This window comes from Erinaceus europaeus, chromosome 16 (assembly GCF_950295315.1).
Source record: "Erinaceus europaeus chromosome 16, mEriEur2.1, whole genome shotgun sequence".
NCBI lineage: Eukaryota > Metazoa > Chordata > Mammalia > Eulipotyphla > Erinaceidae > Erinaceus > Erinaceus europaeus.
In genome coordinates, this window is record NC_080177.1 from 4770951 (window position 1) to 4790307 (window position 19357).

Consider the following 19357-nt stretch of genomic DNA (forward strand, 5'->3'; position numbering starts at 1 on the left):
ATCTTTCTCTCCCCCTCTCTGTCTTCTCCTCCTTTCTCCATTTCTCTCTATCCTACCCAACAATGACAACAACAATAATAACTACAACAATAAAACAAGGGCAATAAAAGGGAATAAATAAATATTTTTAAAAATAGAGGTGTCTCCCCAAAATGTCATATCCCCCCAGTATTATAGAACAGGATTATATATGGAGCTAGGGTTTCCGAAGAGGTGACTCTGGACAAATGAGGTCCCTGGAGCTCCAATTCAGTATGACAGGTGACCTCGTCAGCAGAGGGAGGATGTGGAGGGGAGACGTGTGAGATGGCGGCCCAAGAGAGAAGCCTCAGAAGAAGCCAACCAGGGGCCAGGTGATAGCGTATCAGGTTAAGCACACATGGTGCAAAGCACAAGAACCAACATAAGGTTCCCAGTTTGAGCCCCCAGGGAGTCACTTCACAAGTGGTAAAGCTGGTCTGCAGGTGTCTTATCTTTCTCTCCCTCTCTCTGTCTTCCCCTCCTCTCTTGATTGCTCTCTTTCCTATCCAACAATAACAATAACAACAAGAGCAACAAAATGGGAAAAATGCCCTCCAGGAGCAGGAGAATCATAGTGCAAGCACTGAGTCTCAGTGATAATCCTGGAAGCAAAAAAAAAAAAGCAGCCTCAGTGACACTCCATCTTGGACTTGTCACCTCTGGAAGTTGAGAAATAAATTTCTGTTTTCTAAGTTGCCTGGTCTGCATACTTTGCATCTCTGGAGAACATGTCTATCACCAGCTACACCCACGATAGGGACATGAGGCTCTCGGAGGACCAAAGGTGGACCATAGGAAGAAAGGGGAGGAACAAAGAGACAGACTGCCTGACCCTGCATGGATATGAACCCTAATAACATGGAAATCTGGGAGCTGGGAGATGGCTCAGCTGGTAGAGGGTACTGAATGCTAGGCCCTGGGCCTGATCCCCAGCACCACATGGGAGCACCATGCACAGCACCAGGGAAAGCTCAGTGTCCCTCCCTCTTTCTCTTTAAATATATAGAAGTTTAAAAATAGGACTGTGGAGACTCTTTTTTTTAAAAAAAATATTTATTTACTCCCTTTTGTTGCCCTTGTTCCTTTATTGTTGTAGTTATTGTTGTTATTGATGTCGTCGTTGTTGGATAGGACAGAGAGAAATGGAGAGAGGAGGGGAAGACAGAGAGGGGGAGAGAAAGACAGACACCTGCAGACCTGCTTCACTGCCTGTGAAGTCACTCCCCTGCAGGTGGGGAGTGGGGCCTTGAACCAGGATCCTTATGCCGGTCCTTGTGCTTCACACCACATGTGCTTAACCCGCTGCACTACCGACCGACTCCCCTGTGGAGACTCTTGGTGGTATTGTGCCTGGACAAGAAGGCCCGTTGATTCATTCCTCACCCTCAGGATGGGGAATAAGGCTCTGCAGAGGGCCTGTAGCTCCCAGACACCCCCCACTCCCAGTTCTTGGGAACCCTAGTTCTTCAGCAGAACCAACATCTCATCTCACTCCAGCTGAGACCGGCAGCTATTCAGGGTCCCTGGGCCCACAGGAGACTCCAGGCTATGGCTGACCCCATCACTCAGCTGGGAATGTTCCAGGGGCTGAGGGGGAGGCCTACAAAAAAAAGTGTGAGGCAGAGACACTAAAGGAAGACAGGGAACAGCTTCGATAAATGATGAGTTTCCGGACTTGCACTTAGCCCAGTGACCCTTTCTCCATCTTGGTCAGCTGTGTCGGTCCTTCCAGGAAATATTGGGGCTGACAGCTTTGTCATAGACAGGCTCTCGGCCCTCTTTTTCTCTTCCCATCCTCCTCGTTCATCCCCAGACTGGAAGAAAGGCTTCTGTCTTCCTACAGTGTGTGGCGGGCGCCTGCTCTGGTTGGAGGCAGCACTGCAGCTGACCCCCACAGGCTGGTTGACTGGGCTCTGCTGATGTGGCTGGTGGTGTGGTCGGTGCCAGAGTTGGGACAGGAGAGGGAAATGTGGTCCAGTTCCTGGAATGCTGCTGGGCATCCTCCAGCCAGCGGAGAAACGGCAGCAACTCGGGGAACTGGGAACCGGAGGTGAGGGCGAGGTGCGGAGGAAAGGACCAACCTCTGGGAGTGCTTCAGAGAGACAGCTGTTTATTGTTCATACACGGGGTTAGATATACTGATCCCCATCCAATAGGAACACAGGGGGAGCATGTAGGACCCAATGAGGAAAGCACGTGACACTCATGCCATGGTAATGACCCCCAGGTGCGCCTTCTTCATGCTCTCAGGTCACACCCGCTTCTCATATCCAGCTCGGGCTCAAAGGCAAGTTACCAGCGCTATGGCCGTATATTGGGAGGTGACGTATCGGTCATGCACGAGAAATGGGAACCTTCAAGGTACGTTGTGTAAGGAGGTGTCTCCCTTGTCCTTGAGCTTGGTGCCACCTCAGCCTACAGAGTCGAGGAGGGACACACATGCCTTTAGGCCAGGGCGGCCTTGGGGTCTACCTCCTCAAGACTCAATGTAGAAGTGACAGACCTTGGGGATCCGGCGGTAGCGCAGCGGGTTAAGCGCACGTGGTGTGAAAAGCAAGGACTGAGTAAGGATCCGGGTTCGAGCCCCCAGCTCCCCACCTGCAGGGGGGGAGTCGCTTCACAGGCGGTGAAGCAGGTCTGCAGGTGTCTGTCTTTCTCTCCCCTTCTCTGTTTTCCCCTCCTCTCTCCATTTCTCTCTGTCCTATCCAACAACGATGATATCAGTAACAACAACAACAACAAAAAAAACCCAACGTCAACAAAAAGGAAAATAATTTTTTAAAAAAAGTGATGGGGCTCTGCACCTCCCACTCTGGGACTGGGACCCAAAGGGGCAGGGCTGTTTGCGGTGGGGGTGTATGACCAGAGATTTGGAACTTTTACAAAGAAGCAGTTAATAGGCTGAAAAAAAAAAAAAAGGAAACAAAAGGACAGTCTCAGGGAGTCAAATCTCTCCCCTCTGCTGGTCTTATTTCCTGGATTTTTACATTTTCTCTTAGTGTTATTATTATTGTTTTTGTTGCAGAGTCTCACACGTGTGATTTCACCACTTTTAGCCAGTTTTTTTTTTTTCATTAAAAAATACAGTGAAATAGAGGAAGATAAGATAAATTAAGATAAGAGATAACACAATCCAGGAGCCACCACAGGTGTCTGTGATACTCCTTTGTGGTGCCAGGGCTTAAACCAGGGCCATGCATATGACAAGGCAGGTGCCCTACCTACTGAGATAACTGTCTGGCCCCTTATCTTCTTGAACCAATAAAAAAGAAACCAATTGTGGGCCTCATCCTGGGGGCGGGAGGGGCATTTGGGGAGCCATGGTTTTGAGGGAAGGGATGCCTTAGGGGACCCTCCTGCTTGTCCCCAAACCCAGCTCCCGGCTGTCCTGCCCTCCCCCTCTGCAGCCATGATGATAAAAGGCTGACAGACTCTGGAGTCTATGAGGCTTGTTTGAGATCATCTCTCTGGCCCTCGTTGCAGGCTCTACAGCATTAAAGCAATTTCCATGGCATATGTGCAGATGGGAAACCTTTGACAGAAGCCAGAACCCTGAGGTCTGATGTGTGTCAGGGTTGAGAGAAAATCAAATCACTTCAGTCACTTCAGATTTGTTGTTGTTTATTTATTTATTTATTTATTTTATTTAAGAAAGGATAAATTAACAAATCCATAGGGTAGGAGGGGTACAACTCCACACAGTTCCCACCACCCAATCTCCATATCCCACCCCCTCCCCTGATAGCTTTCCCATTCTCTATCCCTCTGGGAGCATGGACCCAGGGTCATTGTGGGGTGTAGAAGGTGGAAGGTCTGGCTTCTGTAATTGCTTCCCCGCTGAACATGGGCGTTGACTGTTCGGTCCATACTCCCAGTCTGCCTCTCTCTTTCCCTAGTAGGGTGGGTCTCTGGGGAAGCGGAGCTCCAGGACATATTGGTGGGGTCTTCAGTCCAGGGAAGCCTGGCCGGCATCCCGATGGCATCTGAAACCTGGTGACTAAAAAGAGAGTTAACATACAAAGCCAAACAAATTGTTGAGCAATCATGGACCCAAAGCTTGGAATAGTGGAGAGGAAGTGTTAGGGGGGTACTCACTACAAACTCTAGTGTACTTCTGCTTTCAGGTATATATTTTGCAGTAGTTTATGGATACGTGTGAACATATGCTCTCTCTCACAGAAACTGGTGTTTTGGGACTTTTTTAGAAAGTAAACCACCTGGGATGGAATTAGAGAATGCTATGAAAGGAAAGGTCTTACCCGAGTAATGAAGCTGAAGGGTTGTCATTCCACATGTGAAGTCTCTGGACACAGTCTGAGCTGAAGCATGTTGAGGTGGCAATCGTTGTGTTGCAGAGTTTTTTATATATATATATATATTTATTTATTTTTCCTTTTGTTGTCCTTGTTGTTTTTCATTGTTGTTGTAGTTATTAATGTCGTCTTTGTTAGATAGGACAGAGAGAAATGGAGAGAGGAGGGGAAGATGGGGGGGGGGGAGAAGACAGACACCTGCAGACCTGCTTCACCACCTGTGATCGACTCCCACTGCAGGTGGGGAGCCGGGGGCTCAAACCTGGATCCTTATGCCGGTCCTTGCCCGGTCCTTGCGCTGGTCCTTGCGCTGGTCCTTGCGCTTTGCACCACGTGCGCTTAACCCACTGTGCTACCGCCCAACTCCCCAGTCACTTCATAGTTTATCTCAAGAGTCTGGAGGGACAGAAAGGACATAGACACCTCCAGATGGGAGAATAGTAGGTGTACCCATGACCAGAACTCCTGGCAGGGTATTTATTGGTAAAAATCACACCATGTCAAAAGGCACAGGAAGGTCAAAGATGATTTTAGGTCAACACAACAGGAATAGCTGTCAAAGCGCAAATTACCTTCAAGGTGGAGGAAGCATCAATAATGTCTTTTTTTTTAATTTTATTTATAAAAAGGAAATATTGACTAAACCATAGGATGTCTTAAACCTTGATGACAATAGTCTGCTCGAATGTCTGTCACTTGTCAGGGTGAAATTCTCTGAGGCCAAGAAATTTTCAGGTCACTCTGTTGTGCACAGACCCCAAACCCTTCAGGCAAGGAGCCAGAGGTCAGAGTTAAAAATTAGCACCAGAGGTTCAGAGATTATGCAAAGTGCCTCTATCTGCAGCTCTGACCTGGAGAGCTGCCGTGACAGCTGGGAATCAGATGGGGATGGGAGTCCTGATGATTCTGCCCGCCTCCCATGCCCACCTTCACCCACAAACACAAACGCTTTCCCCCCCAGGCCTCCCTCTTCAGGTTCCAATCCTTCAGCTGCTTGATGGAACCTTCTGGATACCCTCCCCTGGAAAACCTTGGGCCAGACTATGGGCCGACACATTCCCTGAGAATGTCCTTGATCCCAGGAGCCAGATGCCCCTGCCACCTGCCACACTGGGCCTCAGCCTCCTTGACCTCTCTGGTGGAAGGTGGCTTGTGCCCCCCTGATGTGAGTGGAGCAGAGCAGCTGGCCCAGGGGGACCAGGTATGCTCGAATGTCTCTGAAGATGACCATTCACCAACTGCCATGCCAGGGCTGAAAGAGACCCCATTGTGCTCTGAGGCACGTGGAATATTCCCAGAGGCCAGAGCTGTGCTCTGTGGAAACGCAGGTCTTTCAGAAGGTCTGGGGAGGTCCTGGCCACAACATCTGCCCGTCTGTATGCAGGGCGCTGCATTAATATTTCACAAGCACGCACATAAATATTTCAGCGAGCTGCATTTTAACGTCAATCCCGCTGGCTTTCCTGCCTCCAGGCCTCAGGGCTGTCCTCATACATCCCTGCTCATCTGTCTCTTCATAGGAAACGTTATTTTGGAAGAAGATAAAAGCCACGTCAGAAGAGGTGAACCACAAAAATAAATCTCTCCTCAAGACAAGTGAAGCCTTGTGTTCCATGGATGATCAAAGTTAGTTAAAGGGACCGGGCGGTGGCACACCGGGCTAAGTGCACTTAGTACAAAGTGGAAGGACTCACGTAAGGATCCAGCCCCTGGCTCCCCACCTGCAGGGGGGGATTGCTTCTTTCCCTCCTCTCTCCATTTCTCTGTCCTATCCTACTTAAAAAAAAAAAATGGAAAAAGTGGCATTCAGGAGGAGTAGCTTTGTAGTGCTGGCACTAAGTCCCAGCGATAACCCTGGAAGCAAAAAATAAATAAATAAAAAAGTTAGCTATATGTAGAAAAAAAAATTTTTTTAAAAGCTGATTTGTGGATTGGGGGAGTGCAAGGAAGTTGAGCTGGCCCAGGTTTCTAGAACTTTCTCTCCATCCAGTCTCCAGCTTGATGGGATCCCTTGTTCCCTTCACTGTGGCTGGTGTCCCAGTGAATAGTGTCTTCGTTGGTGGTCCACCCAGAGATCTCTTTGGAAGAAAACCTTAACAGGCTTAGGGATGGAGCCGCTGAAAAGGTGTGCGCCATGGTTCACTGACAGACACAAAGCAGACGCGTCCCAAAGCTGAATTCTTACTAGCAGCTTCTCTCTCTCTTTACTCTCCTCTCGCCATAGCAGTTCTCTTTCCTCCTCTGCCCAGTAGCCAGCCATATATTGCCAAAGTACATTTTTTTGGCAATGTCTTTTTCCTTTCTTTCTTTCTTCTTCTTCTTCTTCTTCTTCTTTTTTTTTTTTTTAACCAGAGCACTGCTCAGCTCTGGTTTATGGTGGTGCAGGGATTGAATCTGGGATTTTGGAGCCTCAGGCATGAGAGTCTCTTTGCATAATCATTATGTTATCTACCCCACCCCACAATGTCTTTTCTGCTGAATCCAGTTTGTACACCACCGACTCTTGGTCTGAAACAAAGTTGGTTCTGCTATTGGGGAAAGAGAGATAGTTTTGCAAGTCAGTCCCCTTGTCCTTGTGAATCAGTGATTTCTGACCATGAGCAAGCAAAAGAAAGAGAGAAAGGAAGAAAGGAAGGAAGAAAGGAAGAAAGGAACGAAAGAAAGGAAAGAAAGAAGGAAGGAAGGAAGGAAAGAAAAAAGGAGAAAGAAAGAAAAAAAGTTCATAATTCTTTTTCCTTTATTGGGCAGATTAGTGGTTTAAAGTCAACAGTAAATGCAGTAAAATTTCTCAGCTCTCCACATCACACTCTCACCCCCCTCCCCCATCTAGGTCCTCCTCCGCCATCATGTTCCAGGACCTGAACATTTCTCCTCATCCCAGAGTCCTTGACTTTGGTGCAATCATGATTTTTTAAAGCAGCCCCACGATGAGCAACACTTCACTGCCGACATGTTATTTAATCTTCTTGAATTTGTGAGATCACTTATAAAACGAGAGCTGAGCAGCTTGCCAATGACTGCACAGCTGGGGTCCTTGGACTCCGTCCCATCCCAGTCTTGCCTGCCCCCAGATCCAGCCTGGACTTTCCCTGGAGAAGCCATGCTGACTGGAAAATGCACCTGGAAACGCACAGTGTGACATTATCCTCTTTTAAACTTTCTTTCTTTCTTTCCTTCTTTCTTTCTTTCTTTCTTTCTTTCTGTCACTTTTCTCCTTCCTGTCTCCCCAGAACTTGCTTAGAAGACATCTTCAGAGCACAACTAGACTGAGTTTGCCTGAGCTATGTGTGCCTTCATTTTTTTTTTTTTAAATGAGAGAGATACAGAGAGAGACCAGATCCCTGATCAGCTCTGGCTGATGGTGGTGCTGGGGATTGAACCTGGGGCCTTGGTCTCAGGCATGAAAGTTGTTTGTATAACTATTATGCTGTCTCTCCCAACTTGCCATTTCTTCTTCTCTCCTCCTCCTCCTCATTATTATTATTATTATTTTATGTGCCCCCAGGGTCATTGCTGGGGCTCAGTGCCTACACTACAAATCCACTGCTCCTAGAGGCCATTTTTCCCATTTTGTTGCCTTTTTTGTTACCCTTCTTGTTATCATTATTATTGTTGTTGTCATTGCTGTTGTTGTATAGGACAGAGAGAGGGGAAGACAAAGAGAGGGAGAGAAAGACACCTGCAGACCTGCTTTACCGCCCGTGAAGCAACTCCCCTGCAGGTGAGGAGCCGGGGGATCCTTATACCGGTCCTTGCACTTTGCGCCATGTACACTTAACCTCCTGCACTACTGCCTGACCCCCTATTATTTATTGTCATGAGAGACCAGAGCTCTGCTCAGCTCTGGCATATGGAGGTGCCAGGGATTGAGCCTGGGGCTGCCGGCGTCTCAGGCATGCAAGTCTTTTGGTCTGCCATGTTGGGCTAGTGTCCCCCCCAGCTCTGCCTTCATGCGTAGGCTCCAGCATATGTGGTGCTAGAGTTTAAACCCAGGGTCTCTCTCATGCACGTACTTAGCTCTGCCACCGAGCCACCTCCTGTGCCCCCGACACTCTTCACAGAGCTCATAGGCTATACTGTGTGCTGTTGAGGGCTATCTGCAAACGTGACAAAGTGACGTTTTAAACGCAAAGCTGTCACCACCCTCCGAATGAGAGGAGAACTGAATTCTGGGTGCTGGGATGGAATGGGGAGCAAAAGTGGGCATTAAGCTAGGAGTTATACTTCCAGCATTAAGCTGGCAGCAGAGCTCCGGCCGATGCCTTATACTTCCGGCCAATTACAGCCAGGAGTGCTGGCTTAAGCCCTGGCTCCTGTCTCTACCACAGTGTCACTGGTGTTGGGAGAGGGTTCAAGGTTAGGCACTGAGCACAGATCTGACTGTGGTTAAGCTCTTTGAAAGCGTGTGTGTGTGTGTGTGTGTGTGTGTGTGTGTGTGTGTGTGTCTAGGTATCTGTGCATCTCACTGTCTCTGTATCCGTGTGTGTCTGTGTACTGATCAGTGAATGTCTGAATTCTCTCTGTGTGTAGGCTGTGTGTTGGGAGTGTACACGGTCTCCTAGCTGGCATACCCAGGCATCAGAGTTCTGCCCTAAAGGACAGGAGTGAGCACAGCAGCACCACACAGATTTGCACGTGAGAGGCCCCAGGTTCCACCCCCAGCACCACCAGCTGAGTGGGGCTCTGGCTATGAGATTGCCGAGGGGACTCACTGAGAAGCATCTCTGGCCTTGTAGCCTCTGTCCTGTGCTGGCAGCGACACTCCAGGGACAGAGCTGACGACAGCCGCCTGTGCTGAGTCATCAGGGTGTGGACTGTCTGGCCTCACCGTGGGGGTATTACCTTTCACACACAGAAGTCTCAGCCAGGCTGGCTGACCCTGCATTCTTCCGAAGGGCATGACCTCAGCCAGCCCATGAGGAGGAGAGAGAGAAAAGTTCCAGAAACTGGGGAGAGGGGGACGGCAATGACCAGGACCCAGGTGATCCTGTGCAGGTCCCCGAGTCATGGCTCTCAAACTGCCCAGTAAGCGAGCTCCTGGAAGTGCCTGACTGCATTCTTTTTTTTTTTTTTTAATATTTATTTATTTATTCCCTTTTGTTGTCCTTGTTGCTGACTGCATTCTTATTGGGGGGAGGAAGCTGGAATGGATGTTCTTATAAAAAAATCTTATTGATTTTTTAATTCAGTGCTGGGGGTTGAACCAGGGCTCCACACATCCACTCTCTCACTGAACCACCTCCCCAACCCTGAATTTTCTGTGTGGGGGGGGGGGGGAGTGGAGGAAGAGAGAGAGAGGAGAGCCCCCTTAGCACTGTTCCATCATTCATGGAGCCTCCCGTGGTGCACAGCAGAGCTAAGAGGTCCCAGGTGGCACCGCAGGCTCCAAGCTGGAGCCTCACATATGGTAAGGTGTGCGCTCTTCCAAGAGGCCTGTCTCCTAGCCCTCTGGATTTGCTTAAGTTCCTTATAGTCAGCACTTGAGCTAGAAGGTTTCAGGAAGGTCTCACCAAATAATAAGTCTGCCCTGATGGGTTCAAGCCTCCAATCCCAGCAGGAGGGGAGAAGCTTCACAGGACACGAAGCAGGGCTGCGGGTGTCTCATTCCCTCTTCCTCTATGCCTCCCCCTTCCCTCTTGATTTCTCTCTGTCTCTATCCAAATAAATAAATAAATAAATAAAATATTTTTTAAAATATAGTCTGCCGGAACTTCTGGACGTATGGCTATGGAGTAGGAGTCATTTCAGGTCGCTCGCCTGTTAAACTAGAAAAATCAAAGAAAAAAATCACCTGAAAACTCAACAAAATCCAACCAGGATTTCTTCAGAAACTCACTAAGCCACAGCCACCAAGTTGCAGACGCTGTCATGATTCCATCCTGAATTCCCTTGAGCAGATGACCTCACCAGTGTGTCCCAGAACCTCATCACTCCAGAGACCTGCCCCACTAGAGAAAGACAGAAACAGGCTGGGGGGATGGACTGACCTGCCATGTCCAGCAGAGAAGCAGTTACTGAAGCCAGAACTCATACCTTCTGCACCCCAAAAAGAATTTTGGTTCGTACTCCTAGAGCAGGAGAAATGTTAGGGGAAGATGACCAGAGGACTCTGAACCAGGATCTTGAGAGAGAAGAAAAAAGAAAGGATGCTCAGAAGTAGTAACAGGTAGTAGGATGCTCAGAAGTAGTAAAGGTATAGGTGTGACTTATAAAGGGAGAGAAGGACCATAGGAAGAAATTCAGCAAATATATATAAATATAGACAGTTATATAAATAGTCAACCCATATCTGTGACCTTGGGAGAACCACTACAGTTTTCAGTGGAGGGACTGGGGACACAGATCTCTGGAGGTGGGAATGGAGTGGAATTATACCCCTGTTGTCTTATCATTTTGTAAATCAATATTAAAACACTAATAAAAAAATAGTTTGCCCTGAAAAACCCTTCTCTGTCCTCTCCAAACCAACAACCAACCAGCCAGCTAACTAGCTAACTGGTAAACCCAAACCACTGTAGGATAATCTCTCCCCAGCCTGGAACAGATTCTCAGTGTGAGGTCCCCAGCCAGCAGCTGCAAGAGGAATGGGGGATGCATTTGGAAACACACACATTACCTGCACAAGGACCTGGGTTCGAGCCACCACATGGGAGCACCTGCAGGGGGATAATTCACCAACAGTGGAGCAGGACTGCAGTGTCTCTCCTCTCTATGAGTCTCTCTCTGTCTCCCACTCTCTAAGAGGAGGAAAACTGGCTGCCAGGAGCAATGGAGTTGAGCAGGCACCACAATCCAGCATAACTCTGGTCACAAAAAAAAAAAAGAGAGAAATGCAGATTCTCGGGCCCTGCCCCAGCCCTGCTGAACCACTGGCTCCGGCCTTTCAGATGATTCTGATGCATGTCTGTAGAAAAACAACCCCAGAGCCAAGGGTGGGCAGTCCAGGACTGCGGGATTATAGGAATCACCTGACAGGGGCTGAGAGCAGGTCTGACCCAGGGAGGGGGTGGCAGGAGCAGGTAGACCTGGGCTCCAGCAGCCTCCTCTCTGCCCCTCCATGGACCCTGCACATAGGGGCCCCTGCCCTTCCTGAACCTGTTTCCTCTTCTGCCAAAGAGAATGTCAGCTGGAGGGTGGCAGGAGAGCCCGCACACCCTGGGGACACCGCCAGCTCTCCCCAGCTTGCGCAGGGCCTGTGCACAGAGTGGTTTTGCTGGGGGCTCAACGCCCACTGCTGAGTGCTTGAGTGGCACCTAGACTGAGTTCTCTTGTGCCATTTACAGTGCCTGCTGGACATGCTTCCGGAGAAGAGGGGTCCAGGCCTGGACAAGGATGCCAGGTTGGCGGCAGAGCTCCTGGGTCACCGGAATTATTCAATACAAGCTGGTTGGTGTCACCTGGGGCGTTTCTCTTTCTTTCTCCCTCTGTCTCTCTTTGTGTGTGTCTCTTTCTCCCTGTCCCTTTTCTCTCTCTCCCTCCCTCTCTTTCTCTCTCCCTCCTTCCCTCTCTCTCCCTACCTCTCTCCCCTATCTCTCCCTCTCTCTGTCTCTCTCGGTCTCTGTCTCTCTGTCTCTCCCTCTCTGTGTGTCTCTCTCTGTCTCTCCTTTTCTCTCTCCCCTCATCTCTCTATCTCTCTGTCTATTTTTCTCTCTGTGTATGAAAACTGTTTTGAGACAGGAGGAGAGGCGTTTGAGCTCTTTCTCAGAAAGCTAAGGCAGCAGAGTACTCTGGGTCCTGCTGGGAGTAGCTGTAGGTCTGCCAGGAGGCTGGCCTGTTGGGGTGCCAGGCAGGTCTTCTGGGGGGACTGCAGGGCGCTCCCTCTGCGGGAGCAGGCCTCATGCTGCCAGCTCCTCTCAGGAGAGTAGGTGCTTCTCCAGAAGCTCCCACTGTTGGGGCCACCCTGGGGGTGGGGCAGCTGGGTGCAAGGATGGGGGGGCCTGCTCTGAACCTGTCTGGGGTGAGGGGAAGAGAGTACAGGTCCCTGTGGCCTCCCACCTTCCTTAAAAGATTGAATTTTTTACAAGATCAGAAGAGAAAACACAAGTAGAACTTGAACTGGAGTTGGTGTATTGCACCAAAGTAAAAGACTCTGGGGTAGGTTGGGGGGAGAATACAGGTCCCAAAAGGATGACAGAGGACCTAGTGGGGGTTGTATTATTGTTATGTGGAAAACTGAGAAATGTTACGCATGTACAACCTATTGTATTTACTGTCAAATGTAGAACATTAATCCCTCAATAAAGAAACTAAAAATAAATAAAATGAAAAAATGAAAACAAAAAAAGATTGATTTTTTTTTTTGCATTTACTTATTGCTATGGAAGAGAGAGAGAGCTGAGTGCCACTCAGCTCTGGCGAGAGAGAGAGAGAGAGAGAGAGAGAGACAGAGAGAGAGTGAGAGAGCGCTGAGTGCCACTCAGCTCTGGCACATGGTGGCTCAGGAGATGGAATCTGGGGCCTCAGGCATGCAAGTCCTGTGCTCTGTGCTGAGCTGTCTTAAAACAGAATTTTTAAATGTTCTTTTTGTTTTTGTTTTTTACCAGAGCAATACTCAGCTCTGGCTTATGATAGTGTGGGGAATTGAACCAGGAACTTTAGAGACTCAGACACGAGAGTCTCTTTGCATAACCATTATGCAATCCACCCCCCCCCCTTTTTTTAATCAGAGCACTGTTCAGCTCTGGTTTATGGTGGTGTGAGAGGTTGAACCTGGAACCTTGGAGCCTCAGGCCATAAAGTCTATTTGCATAACCGTTATGCTACCTATCCCCACCCTTAAAACATTCTTTATTATTATTATTTATTATTAATAAAGTGGAAATATTGACAAGACCATAGGATAAGAAGGATACAATTCCATACAACTCCCACCACCAGAACTCCATATCCCATCCCCTCCCCTGATAGCTTTCCTAGTCTTTATCCCTCTGGGAGTATGGACTCAGGATCATTATCAGATGCAGAAGGTGGAAGGTCTGGCTTCTGTAATTGCTTCCCCACTGAATGCAGGCATAGACAGGTCGATCCATACTCCCAGCCTGTCTCTCTCTTTCCTTAGTGGGGCAGGGCTCTGGAAAGGTGGGGCTCCAGGACACATTGGTGAGGTCATCTGTCCAGGGAAGTCTGGTTGGCATCATGCTAGGATCTGGAACCTAGTGGCTAAAAAAAGAGTTAACATATAAAGCCATAAAAATTGTTGACTAATCATGAACCTAAATGCTGGAATATTGCAGATGAAGATTTGGGTTCCCATTTTGGAAATAGCTAGTAGGTCTATTTTAGGTATATTCCAAAGGGCCCATGGCTTTATTAGTTTTGGGGTCTGGCATTCTTAATGCAGCACGGAGGAAGCAGCCCAGGGCCTTGGGCACACACTGTGCTGCTAAGTAGCATTCTGCAACTAGTTTTATTCTTTAATGTTTTTTTGTTGTTGTTGTTGTTGTTGCAGGGAGTGCGCTTGGGGAGAAACTGAAGCACTTCTAAGAGGGAACCAGGGGTTCCCCAACCTCCCCACTGAGTGGCTCTCTTCACTCCCTGCTGTCCTGTGCTGTTCCCTCTCACTTGACCTAGCACGTTATGACTGGGCCCTCCTCAATCACTATCGAACAGGCCATGGCCGGTGGGCCGCTATGTTCCATTGCTGGGGAGCCAGAGACGACCCGAACTGCCCCTGCGGCTCCAGACAGACTATGACCCACATAGTCAACGACTGCCACCTCTCCAGATTCAAAGGAGGTCTCGAAACTTTACATCAGGCTCAACCTGATGCTGTTGACTGGCTATGGAAGAAGGGCAAACGCTAGAAGAAGAAGACTCAGACAGGCCTCCGGAGCAAACTGGGGTTCAGTTGAGGCACCCGACTCCCAACACACACCTGTGTGCATGCACAAGGCTCCAGGTTCGATCCCCACCACCATATGTCTAGAAATGAGCAGTGCACTGGTCCCCCTCCCCCCTTCTCTCCCTCTCTCTCTCCACTAACCATTGAGCACCCACACCTTGCTAGACCTGCTTCAGTTCCCTGAAACCTGCAGACCCTGCCCCATCCCCCACCTCCCATCCCCGGGAGGAGGCGTCAGACTCAGGCAGCTGGGGCCTCTGGAGTGCACACTGGCTATGAGGCCAGGCCAGGTGTCTAGGTTTGAAGCCCAGCACTGACCCCTTTTGGTGCTGGAGATGTTTGGGCAGGAGTTGTGGCTTGTTTTCTTGCCTTTCCCTCGGGTTCGAGCTGTATTCTGCTTTGCACCCTCCGGCCCCTCTCTGACTAGTCGGTGCAGTGTAGAGCACTGGGGCTTGGGACCTGTGGCCACCACCTGCTTCTCGGGGCAGGACAGGTTCTCTTGTCTACAGTCCTGCGAAAGCTCACTTGTCCACCTTGAATGGATGAGGGAAAATGGGACTGGGGGATAATTTGATGGGAAGAGTGAATGAGGCTCTACGTTTGATTTCTGGTGTCTCTCAAGTTCAGGAAACCACACAGTTGTGATACAGGTGTGTTGTTAAAGTTTGGAAGGCTCTGGCCGGGCGGGTCTAGCTTCACTGGCGGGTAACAGAGACGCGGAGACAATGGCTGGGCAGGGAAGCTGTATTTCTTTATTCAGGAACAACGATTCATAAACTAAGACAAACTAATCACCAAACAGAACTCCGCTGTCTCTTTGCGGCGGCGCAAGCACTCTCTCTTACTCTGGAACCCTGAAACTCTCGAACTCAGGAACTCCGGAACTCTCCAACTCTGGCACTCTCGAACTCAGGAACTCTCTCTAACTCTCAGACTCAGGAACCCTCTTTCGGGGTTCCTTGGGGCGGGGCCAAGCAGGCCCGCGAAATTAACTGGACTCATCCAATTCTCTTGGCGGGGGGAGGGCTAGAACAAAAACACAGGTGACTGCCATCTTTCCCAGTCTCCACTCCCTCTGGCCACCTACCAGGTGGCCTTGAATGCAGCAGCCACCACTGTCCTCCCCACCCCTGGCTGCTTGGTGATGTCCTCTGAGCAGTCCTACCCATGGCCTCAAAGTGTTCAGATTAGAATCTTGTGTCCCTTGAGTTCTGCCACCATTGAGAAGATCTGAAAGAGAAGTTAAGGTGCAGATCTGAATGAAAGGCTGGAAGATAGCTGATCCTGTAGAGTATATATGTTTTATCAAGTTCAAGGCTATGGGATGGAGCCCTGGCACCACATGGATACACCATGGCCACATGGAGAGAGCTCCATGGATAGTAGGGTGACGTTTCCTCTCTCTGTCTCTCTCTCTCCTTTCTCTATCCAAAAGTAAGAACAGAAAATTGAGCTGCTCTACCTCTCATCACCCACACACAGGGTAATGAGTTCATTCCCCAGTGGCACATGGAAGAAAAGAAAGGGTTGGTAGTGGGGTGGGAGGGGAAGAGTTAATGCCTTCTTAGCTGTATTATCTGGAAAGCCTCTAGAGACAGTGCCATTGCCCCCCAAAGCGGGGAGACAGTTTGGTAACTTCATCGGTGCTTGTCTGAGTTTCTGAGCACCCTGCACACATGTCATGCTGACTGTTTTCCATGGCTCTTCTCAGATTAAACTCTCCCTGGGAGCTTTGTTCCTGGGTCCGAGGAGTGCTCCCCACAGCACTCAGGTCCACTGGGAAGATGACCGGAACCGGATCTGAGGCACCAGTGGTGAGCACAGCCCCCATCCTGAGCTCCCCACCCACCTGTCCAGGCTTGGAATTTCCTCCATGATCACAGAAGAACAGAAAAAAAGGTAAAAGAAGCAGCAGAGGATAGAGAACTAGCTTAGGAACACCCAGGGCACAGGATTTTTTTTTTTTTTCTTAATCTTTCCCATGTGGGAGTCCTCCTACCGCCATGGCCAAGAAGAGCTCCCAGGGTCAGGCTCTAGGAGGGAGCAAGTGCTGGAGAAGTCTCAGGAGAGGGTTGGCATTGACAAAGTTCTTGCTGTGTGCAGGCGTGGCTCCTGGTGGTGCATGGGCTCTAGTGGACTTCTCTTGTTTTTTAATTTTTTATTGATTTAATCATGGTTAACAAGACTGTAGGATGAGGGGTAAAATTCCCCACATTTCCCACCACCAGAGTTCCATATCCCATCCCCCACATTGGAAGCTTTCCTGTTCTTTATCCCTCTGGGAGCATGGACCCAGGATCATTATGAGGTGCAGAAGGTGGGAGGTCTGGTTTCTATAATTGCTTCTCCTCTGGACATGGGCATTAGCAGGTGGATCCATACTCTCCGCCTGTTTCTATCTTTCCCTAGTGGGTCAGGGCTCTGGAGAGGTGGGGGTCCAGGACACATTGGTGAGGTCATCTGACCAGGGAAATCAAGTTGGCATCATAGTAGCATTTGCAACTTAGTGTCTGAAATAGCATTAAGATATAAAGAAGGGGAGTCGGGCGGTAGCGCAGCGGGTTAAGCACACATGGCGCAAAGTGTGAGGGCCGGCTTAAGGATCCCAGTTCGATCCCCCAGCTCCCCACCTGCAGGGGAGTCACTTCACAGGCAGTGAAGCAGGTCTTCAGGTGCCTGTCTTTCTCTCCCCCTCTGTCTCCTCCTCCTCTCTCCCTTTCTCTCTGTCCTATCTAACAACGATGACTTCAATAACAACAAGAACTACAACAACAATGAAAAACAACAAGGGCAACAAAAGGGAAAATAAATATTTTTTAAATATATAAAAAAAGAACATATTGTTTAATAATCAGGAATCTAAAGGCAAGAATATAGCAGATGAGATCTGGGGTCTCCATTTTGGAAAAGGCTAGTGGGTCTATTTTAGGTATATTCCAAGGGGCCCATGACTTTACTAATTTTTGCCTGAGCCTGACAGATAACATGCAGATGGACTTAAGATAGTGTCTGGGGAGATGGTGTCAGAGTTGGAAATAGGACTAGAAAGCTGGATCTGGGCAGAGAGTAGCTCCCAAATATGGGAAAAGTATATAAATATTGTTGGTTTACAGTTTAAACCCCATAGATTTGATCTGGGGCCCATATTCAGCACAGGAGGCTGTGTAACCTCTGCATCCCTGAGCATACTTATTTCTGTGCTTACTATGCAGATGAGAAAACTGAGACTCTGAGCCATTAAACAGCCTGAGATTCCAGGCAGTGGAAAGCAGAAGGAAATAGTGGAGCCTGGGTTGTATGCTCTTACGGGCTGCCCCGTGGCTCCTGGGTACACAGTCTGGTCCAGCCAGGAGCCAGATGAGCTGTTCTGGAGGCAGGTCATGTACCCACTGGTACCACCCACCTCCCTGGAGGCCCAATGCCATGCTGTTCTTACTAAGATAAGGCATCCTTGTGAATTTCTGAGGGAAGCTTGCAATGTTGTGTATGACCACCAGGTGGCGCGCAGCACAGATTTTGGGACTTGGTCTTCTGGATTTAAAGCTGGTTCTGGTTGGAATTTCTGAAAGCCCAGGATTCCTCCCTGAGATCCCTCAAGAGCCAGCTGCTTAGAAAAGCAGGGGGCAGGGCGGTACTACAGCGGGCTAATCATACATGGTGAGAAGTGTAAGGGTCCCGGTTCAAGCCCTGGGCTCCCCACCTATAGGGGGATTGCTTCACAAGCGATGAGGCAGGTCAGCAGGTGTCTATCTTACACTCTCCCTCTGTCTTCCCCTCCTCTCTCAATTTCTAACAGCAAGGGAAACAACAACCAAATGACCTCCAGGAGCAGTGGATTCAGAGTGCAGCACCAAGCCCTAGCGATAACCCTGGAGGTTAAAAAAAAAAGGGAAAAAAAGAAAGGCAGGTCAAATTCTTGACATTCCAGTTTAATGTTCTGGACTGGGTTCTGCAAATCGGTCATTATTTTTTCTATATCTGTGAAGTGTCACTCACATGATTAAAAAAATGAATAATTTTTTAAAATACAAATAGAGAAAACTGTCCTTCCACTTCCCAGCAATTATTGATGACTAGTTACTCATGAATCCTTCTAGAATTTATAATATTCCGTGTATATTCATCTCTATGTAAGATTATTCGTGTGCATATATTATATGTAATGATATGCAAATATATACTTCTTACACTAGTTGCATAGACTTGACTGATTTTAGTTTCAGAATGATATGTCTAATCATAAATTTTGCAAGAAGGTAGCCATATTCTATGTGATCAAAGAGCTAAAATATGAATTATCTTATATAGATAAGATAGTCGACAAAAGAAATGCAGTGAGCAGAGTTTAGCTAAAATAACCAAATATGCAAAGTATGTTCTTTTATCATCAAAAGACAGGTTATCACAAGAAAAACAAGCAGTCAGTATTAATTTGGTCAGAGTGTAAATATCTCAGCCCTGACTTTTGCTGTAAAAATTCCTCTGCTTTTTGATTAGTTGGCTCAGTCTGGGTTTTGAGGGCAGTTTCCTAGCCTGGACCCTTGGGTTTGTGGATCCTGTTATGTTAGTTCATTCTTCTTTCTTTGTGGCTAATAATGGACCCTTGCAAGGCACTCTGGACCCTCTCTCTGGTCATGTCACTGGTCCCACGTGACTCTCACAAGGTCCTGATGATTTGACTTGCTGGGAGCTCAAATTGCATAGTAATTCTGATGTTTCACTCCCTAGTGGCCCACAAAAGGTGCTGTGACCTATAGAAGCAGGTGGGTGAAGGTGTAGACAGACTTCTCCAAAGCCTGGCAGCCCCTCCCTGCTTACTTTGTTCCTGGGAACTCCTTCCCAAGTCTCCTCAAGAGCCCCAAAGAATCCAGTTCAAGGGACCTGGGCGGTAGTGCAGCGGGTTAAGTGCACATGGTGTGAAGCACAAGGATCAGTGTAAGGATGCCGGTTTGAGCCCCTGCCTCCCCACCTGCAGGAGGGTTGCCTCACAAGCAGTGAAGCAGGTCTGCAGGTGTCTATCTTTCTCTCCACCTCTCTGTCTTCCCCTCCTCTCTCCATTTCTCTCTGTCTTATCCAATTACAGCAACAAAATCTGGGGGGGAAATGGCCTTCAGGAGCTGTGGATTCCTAGTACAGGCACCGAGCCCCAGCGATAACCCTGGAGGCTAATTAATTAATTAAT